Source organism: Bidens hawaiensis, unplaced genomic scaffold (assembly GCF_021521415.1).
Source record: "Bidens hawaiensis isolate Kalapana, Puna unplaced genomic scaffold, B.hawaiensis_p1.1 tig00029603_1, whole genome shotgun sequence".
NCBI lineage: Eukaryota > Viridiplantae > Streptophyta > Magnoliopsida > Asterales > Asteraceae > Bidens > Bidens hawaiensis.
The window spans coordinates 29161-37667 of record NW_027494901.1 but is presented as its reverse complement, the minus strand read 5'-3'; positions in this window follow the sequence as shown (position 1 = coordinate 37667).

The following is an 8507-nucleotide window of genomic DNA, read 5'->3' as shown; positions in this document are numbered from 1 at the left end:
CGGTTCATGAACATAAACGAACGAATGGTTCATAACAAAATTTAATGAACATAGCTGATAGCTGAAAATAGATGAATGAACATAACTGAGATAAAAACCAATTAGAAGTAAATGTGACCAATGTGTTGGGCCTATAATAGTTAATAAAATTAGACCAAATTGCGACGGCCTAAAAGTTTTAATGATTATAACAATTAACGTAAACGAACGAACAAGACACGTGTCATGTTCGTCGTTTTAACTAAATGAACAAAAAGGCTGCTCGTGTTCGTTCGTTTTATTAAATACAAGAACTTCCTGCTGAGCGTTCATTAACGGTTAACTGAACATTCGGTTCGTTTACACACCTTGAGAGAGGTCCATCAAAGTCCATTTTTAGTGTATACAATCTCCTAACTTGTATATATTCAATAGCTTAGATTATTTTTATATCAATCAATCAATCATGCCCAGTAAAATCCCACCGACAGCAAAGCTATAAGTAGGGTCTGGGAAGGGTGGGATGTAGGCACACCGTACCTCTATCCAAAGGAATAAAGAGGTGGCTTCCAGAGAGACCCTCGTCTCTAAGTACATGTGTATGAAGCAAAATAAAGGACATCAAAGTTTAACAGTTATATAAAAACTACTACTATTAGATTATTTTTATATGTAATAATATACAATCTCCTGACCTGAACAAAATAAATCCTTAATAAAGTGTGGCCTGTTTTGACCCGAGCCGTCTTGACCGAACAAATTCTGACCCATAACCAGAATTGTGTGATTTAAGCCTCAGTTTTTATTGCAATATGACAGAAACTGCTCAACTGTTGTTGATCGATGGTGGTCAAGGTTTGGCGAGGATGGTTCAAACCGCCCTTTATATTGGTGAAGCCATTGAGCATGAGGTTAGATAGTTTATTTTTTTCATATTATGCTATATATTAATTTACAAGTTCTCTTAACAAAATTGTGCTTTGAAAATTATACATTATGCTTTATAATTTGTGACTTTGGCTTTATTAGGTGTACAACATGCTTTAGTGGTTGTATTCATTGCCACGTTTTTAATGAAATGGTTAGTCACCATATACGTGGCTACCTTCTCTATGAATCAACAAACCTACCTCCACAAGAAAGGATACCAGAGAGAGAACCATTTCAAAAGATTTTCTCTCTTCATGAATTCATTTATTTGCTCTCTCTCTCTCTCTATATATATATATATATATATATATATATATATATCTTCATGAACTATTTTATCTTTTGTTGGCTTTCATTTTGGAATCGTAGCCGGCGGTGGTGATGTTTGACTGTTTCATTACGTCTGTTTATACTAAATCTGCTTTTACTTTCAATCACCACTGTTGCCGGCTTTTGTTTTGGAACCCTATACGGAGGTAAGGTGGTGATGTTTGACTGTTATCGTGTTCCATTTTGGAAACCTAGGCGGTGGCAGAGGTAAGATGATGATGTTTCAGTGCCTCTGTAGCTCTGAAGTACGCTTACTCTTCCTATGACAGTCGTTACCGGCTTTCGTTTAGGGATTTTAGGTGGCGGCCGTCCCAGAGGTCATTTTGGATTTCTCCGGCAACGTTGTTTTCATGTGCGTGGAATGCGAATTCAATTCGCGTGTTTCCGGGTTCAGTTTTGGAAACCCTAGGTGAAGGCGATTATGTGACTGTTGTTGGGTTCCGTTTTGGAACCCATGGCGACGGTAATGAAGGAGACAGTTGCTTTTTGTTGGTACATGATGTCAGTAGTTCAGTGTCTAGTGTCTGTAATCGAGTTTGTAATGTTTTGGATTTGAATAAGCGAAGTTAGCCCACAAGTTCGCTGATATAGGCGAACTTGTAGAGTAAGCGAAGTTAGTGACAATTTCTTCTTCTACATTTCTGGTTTCTTTTATTCGACCCTTTTTCAGGTTTACGGTTAACTCCGGCAGTACTACTGCTCCGGCTGTTGTACCCTGGGAAACAACGAGTTCTCTTGGGAGACTCGAAATATTGTTTTAAGGGCCCCGTGTTCAACACGATTCTCAGCCAAACCGTTTATATTTTTTTTTGTATTGTATTTGGTTTATTTCTTTGATTCTGTATTGTATTTCAGATTCTTGTATTGTATTGTATAAGTAATAAAACTATTTGTTAATTTTTTGTTTATTTACTCAATTCACGAATTCAATTCCTACAACTAATACCCTCAACAAAGAGAGAAAGAAACCGACATCCCACAACAGTCATTACCAGTGTTGGTACATGATGTCAGTAGTTCAGTGTCTAGTGTCTGTAATCGAGTTTGTAATGTTTTGGATTTGAATAAGCGAAGTTAGCTCACAAGTTCGCTGATATAGGCAAACTTGTAGAGTAAGCGAAGTTAGTGACAACTTCGCCTGAACATGCTAGGCGAAGTTGTCGTGTTTATAAGGTGCTAGGTTACGGCTTACTTAAAAAACAGAGATTAATTGTTAATCGAGTTGTAACGAGTCAGAGAGTTTGTGTAATCAGTGATCATTGTATCACGTGTTTCCAGTTGCAATACAACGTGTCTTTGTTTATTGTAACGTGTGTTCGATCGTGTTAGCTCGTATCGTCTTCTACGCTCGTAACGTCTTACGTAGGGATTCCGCACCTACGTAGAACGAGATATTCCGTGTAGATCCGGCTAGGAACCTACAATTGGTATCAGAGCTTTTGCTCGTGATTGTGTTGTTCGGGATTATCACGCGGGTGTAGAAATCGTTCCGTTTGACTATTCGCGGGACGAGTTTACCGAGTTTTTGTGTCATACTCACCTCCCACCATCATAAACAACCCATAACACCTTCGCATACCTCGTAAAATCCAGAAATCAAACCTGAAAAATCATCGTGTTCATCAGGCGAAGTTGCCGTCACTGTTTGTAGGGTTTAGGCGAAGATATAAGGTTAAGCGAAGTTATCCACAACTTCGCCTACTTCTCAAGTTCGCTTATCTCAAGCGAAGTTATCCAGAACTTCGCCTACTTCATAAGTTCGCTTATCTCAAGCGAAGTTATCTACAACTTCGCCGAATCAGGCGAATTTAAAAAGGGGAGCGAAGTTAAGAATCAGCGAAGTTAAGACTTAAGCGAAGTTATCCACAACTTCGCCTACAGTACTGTTAAGAATAAAATTTTTATTTTTCGAGTTTCTTTGTGTTTCGTGAAAGATGACTTCAATAAATATTACGGAACTGGTGAAGATGGAAGTGGAAGCGGGTTCAGCTACTAAGGCACCGAAGACGCTTAAGGGTACCAATTTCGTGGCTTGGAAGGATCGGTTTGAGCAATATGTCAAGTACCAAGATGCTAAAATGTGGGTGTGCATACAAGATGGATACATTCCACCAACTGCTGAGTATGAGGGTCGTGATCAGATTAAGAAATACAACAAGATGGAAGAAAAAGAAAAGAAAATGTATGAGGCTGAAAGCAAAGCTCATGCAGCGATAACAATGGCTCTTCCACAAGAGATTCTTCACACATTCAGGAAGTATAAAACTGTCAGAGAGCTTTGGGAAGCGATTGAAAACCGATTTGAGGGTAATGTGGGGATTCGTGCATCAAAGATTAAACTACTTAAAACCCAATTCTCGGTGTTCAAGTACTTGAAGAATGAATCACTTGATGATATCATCACTAGATATTATCATCTGATGACAGAACTAAGCAATAATTCCATTGCTTACAAAGAAGATGAGATCGTGGAAAAGCTTCTTGATGCTCTCCCACCGAAATGGGAGATGTACACTGTCTTGATGAGAGAAGACAGAGTTTGCCGACTATGACTTGGAAACAGCAGTCAACAAATTACGAACTTTTGAACTTAACATGGTTCGAAAAGAGACACCTACTGATCAGGTTCAGGATCCAGGAATGTATGGTGCAAAAGTTAACTCAAGTTTAAGTTCGAAGTCTGAATCATCTGCTTACTACTCTAAGGGAGACTCGGGCGCTAACTCAACACATGAAGGTCATGTATCTCTCAACATGAATGGTGATGTGTGTTTTGTAGCTGGTGGATCAAATGCTTCTAAACCTCAAGCAACCAAGAGTAGTTTTTCCTCAAGTGTTCCTAACAACAACTACTCTAAGATGCCGATGAGTGTTAAATCTGCTGAACAGCAGTTTGCTCTCTATGCATCTTTCATTGCTTCGTATGAAAATTACATTCAAGGCAAGATTGTTGATCCTGCAACGTTAGACGAAGACTATGATCAGATCGACGCTGATGATCTGGAAGAGATGGATCTGCAGTGGCAGATGGCGATGATTGTGAGAAGGGTTAAACGGTTTATGAAGAAGACTGGTAGGAAGTTTGTGGGTGAAAGACCAGGGTTTGATAAATCCAAGGTTAGGTGTTACAACTGTCAACAGAATGACCACTTTGCGAAGGAGTGCACAAATGAACGTGTAGAACGCAGTCAGACCAGGTCTACACAACAGAGTGGTGGAAGTAATGAGAATAGAGCCATGATATCCAGACAAGACGGGGAGTACAACTGGAATCTGCATGTTGAGGAAGTGTTCGAACAGGCCAATTTAGCGAACATCGAAACTGCAGGATGTGGGAAAGTAACTGGAGAAAATGAAGCTTACATGGCAGAAGTGATAGACCAGCTCTCCGAGGTAAGTACCAAACTCCCTTGTACTAAATGTGAAAATCTGTCTGAACAATTGACAACTATAACTGATCAGTTTGTTAGTTTGGATGCTCAATTTAAAACATTAAAAGAAGATCATCATTTCACTAAAGCTAGAGAAAACAGTTATAAGGTAAAAATAAAAGCTAGTGAGAAAGATATTAGAAGTCTTAAAGCCAGTCTAGCTAAGAAAATACAAGTAATTGATCTTAGCTATGAAGTGTTAGAAGAGAAAACCAAACTAATAGCTGAAAGGGATAAACAGATAGCTGATCACCAGGTGAAAGTGGTGGAACTAAACAGGAAACTTGAGTAATTTAGAAATTCCTCCGCTATACTTGATCACCTCGTTAGTGATCAAGGTTCCCCAGTTAAATGGGGAGGAATTGGATATCATGAAGTTCCACCACCTTACAATCATAACTATACTTATGATCCTGGTAATCAGAAATCTGTTGATGTTGATTTTGGTCAGACAGTTCCGGTTAAGGTTACTATTAAAGAACCAGAAGTTAGTAAAGGCGAAACAAGTAAGCCTGTTTCGAGTGTTAAAATTTCTGTTCCTAGTCTTGTCTCATCAAACTCGGACAAGTCATCCGAGTCGAGTGAAACAAAACAAGAGGCAGTGTTACCAAAATGTGGAGAGAAACATAAATCATATGAAAAGAATTCTCCACTAAACCCGTATGTCCCACCATATGTGAGACAAACGGGAAGTAATGCAGCCTCAACATCTAAAACAACTATTGAAAAGAAAGTTGAACACAGGAGTTGTTTCAGATGTAATCAATTAGGACACCTAATTGCCCTCTGAAGCAGAGATTCAGAGGTGTGAGGCCTTCGAAAACTGAGAACAGAACTAACAGTAATCACTATAATGGTAAAAATGAAAACTCATCAAAGTTCAGAAATTGGACTAATCCTGGTTTTCAAAGAAATCAATCTCAGTTTTTCCCTGTTAACAACCAAATAATGAGTAATAATTCATTTAATTCACGAAGGTTTGGATGGGCTCATGTCAATCTACAAGAAGGTATCCTTTTAGGACTTACAGGAATTATTCTGATACTAACTTTGGACAGCCAAAGTACGGGATGTATCGACCCAAGACCAATAGGTCTTGGGTCCCCAGATTTTAATCCTCTGCTTTAATCGTGCAGGAACAGTTGAACAGGGCTGCAAACAATCTATGGGTTGTGGATAGCGGCTGTTCCCGGCACATGACGGGTAACAAGAACTTGTTACACGAATGGAAACCTGTTCAAGGAGGAAGTGTGAGTTTTGCTGGAGAAAGTGGTGGAAGGATTACTGGAATTGGGACGGTGACTAATGGAAAAATGACTTTAGAGAAAGTGAATTTCTTTGAAGAACTGAAGCATAATCTGCTGAGTGTATCGCAGATCTGTGACAAAGATTACACCGTGCACTTTACCAAGAATGAAGCGATCGTGCTGTATCCTGGTTTCAAGATACCAGAGGAGTGGATGGTAATGAAGGCTCCAAGGGAAAAGAATACATATATTATGGACATGAGGTCGACTGAGATGGCAACAGAAGAATCGTGTCTTCTGTCAAAAGCAACTGAATTGGAGTCCGAGTTATGGCATAGGAGAATGGGCCATATTCATCTTCGGAAAATGAACTACATTGTCAAGAATGGGCTTGTGCTGGGTGTTCCCTTGAAGAATTTCAACTTTGAAGACCAATGCCTATCATGCAAAAAGGGAAAGCAACACAAGAAAACCCATCACACCAAGAAGGTTAATTCTATAGTCAGTACCCTAAACCTACTTCACATGGATCTCTTCGGTCCCGTGAATGTAAAAAGTCTAGGTGGAACATCATACTGCTTGGTGATAACTGATGATTTCTCTCGATATTCTTGGGTATATTTCCTGAAGTCAAAGGATGAAACGGTTCAGATGGTAAAAAATTTGATTACCAAGGTTGAGAATATCATGGGGAAAAGGGTTAAATACATCAGGAGTGACAATGGGACAGAGTTCAAAAATTATGAGATGGAGATCTTCTGCTTACAGAAAGGGATAGAACACCAGTACAGCGCTCCGTATACTCCGCAACAAAATGGAGTGGCTGAGAGGAAGAACAAAACGTTAATTGAAGGAGCCAGAACCATGCTGGCTGATTTGAAACTTCCTGTGGTGTTCTGGGCTGAAGCTGTTGCAACAGCCTGTTATATCCTTAATAGAGTTTTAACTGTTAAAAGACTGAATAAAACATGTTATGAACTTATGCATGGGAGAAAGCCCAACTTGAGTGGTCTTGAACCATTCGGGTCCCCGTGTTCGATATTAAAGACAAATTCTAAATTTGGTGAAATAGCCGACTAAGGTATTTTAGTCGGATATGTTGTTGGGACTCCCACAAGACGAGTCTTTAATACATCGACCAGCAAGGTTGAGGTGGTGTGTAACACTGATATCACAAGTTACAAATCACCAAAACCAAGCACGGGACCCGCCGGGGTTTTCGTCTTCTTTTTGAATATCCAACGATATCCAAGTGGTTTGCAACCAACTGGAAGATCTACCAATTCCCAAGTATGATTTTGTAAGATCGAATCAATTTCATTCTTTATTGCTTCTCTCCATTGAGGTCCTTCAGGTGAGGTCACCGCTTCATGGTAGGTATTAGGTTCACCTTCAACCATAAAGCTTACGAAGTCAGGACCAAAGGATTTTGCAACCTTGTCTTTTGCTTCGTCTTAAATCACCATCCTCAGTCTCGGGCCGTTCATGTGTTCCTTCATGAACCAAGTCGTCATTTTGTGTTGACGAGCTTGCACCTACATCATTCGCTCGTGATGATGAGGCCTCATGTGTGTGTCCTAACTTAGGAAACACGTGCTCAAAATAAGAGACAGTATTGGGGCTCGCCTCCATGAAAGTGTTTACGTGTACATTTGGATTTTTGGATTCATGTACCAAAAATCGATGTGCACTACTATTGTGAGCATATCCAATGAAAATGCAATCAACAGTTTGGGGACCAATCCTAAGAGCCTTAGGAGGTGATACGGTGACTTTAGCTAGGCACCCCCACACTTTCATGTATTTGTACGAAGGTTCTCTTCCCTTCCATAACATATAAGGAGTCTCGTCCCTATTCTTGAGAGGTATCTTATTTAAAAGATAATTTGCCGTTAAAATGGCATCCCCCCACATGTCATGGCTCACCCCAGAACTAACCAACATGGCATTCATCATCTCTTTCAATGTACGGTTCTTTCGTTCCGCCATGCCATTTGATTGTGGAGAATAAGGAGGGGTTAATTCATGTATTATGCCACTTTGTGCGCATAAATCCGCAAATGGTGAAACGTATTCACCTCCTCGATCGCTTCTCACACATTTAATTTTCTTGTTAAGTTGTAACTCAACGTCATTTTTAAACAAGATAAAATTTTCTATTGCTTCATCTTTACTTTTAAGTAAATATACATAGCAATATTTTGAGCAATCATCAATAAACGTGATGAAATATTAGTTTCCCTCTCTTGTTGGGCACATTTTTAAATTGCACACATCGGTGTGAATTAAATCAAGTGTTTCGGTTATTCTTTCAACCGATTTGAAGGATGATCTTGTAAGTTTGGATTCAACACATGATTCGCATTTCGAGTTTGTATCAATGTGGAATGTTGGTATGTTTTTTAATTTAATTAAACGACGAAGTGAATTGAAATTTACATGTCCTAATCTACCATGCCAAACATTTGAATTTAAAGACTCAATAATATAAGCAGAAGTAGATGCCTTATTCATTTCATTTCTAATCACGGTTACATCAAGTTTAAACATACCATTGAGGGCATAGCCCTTACCAACATACATTCAACGC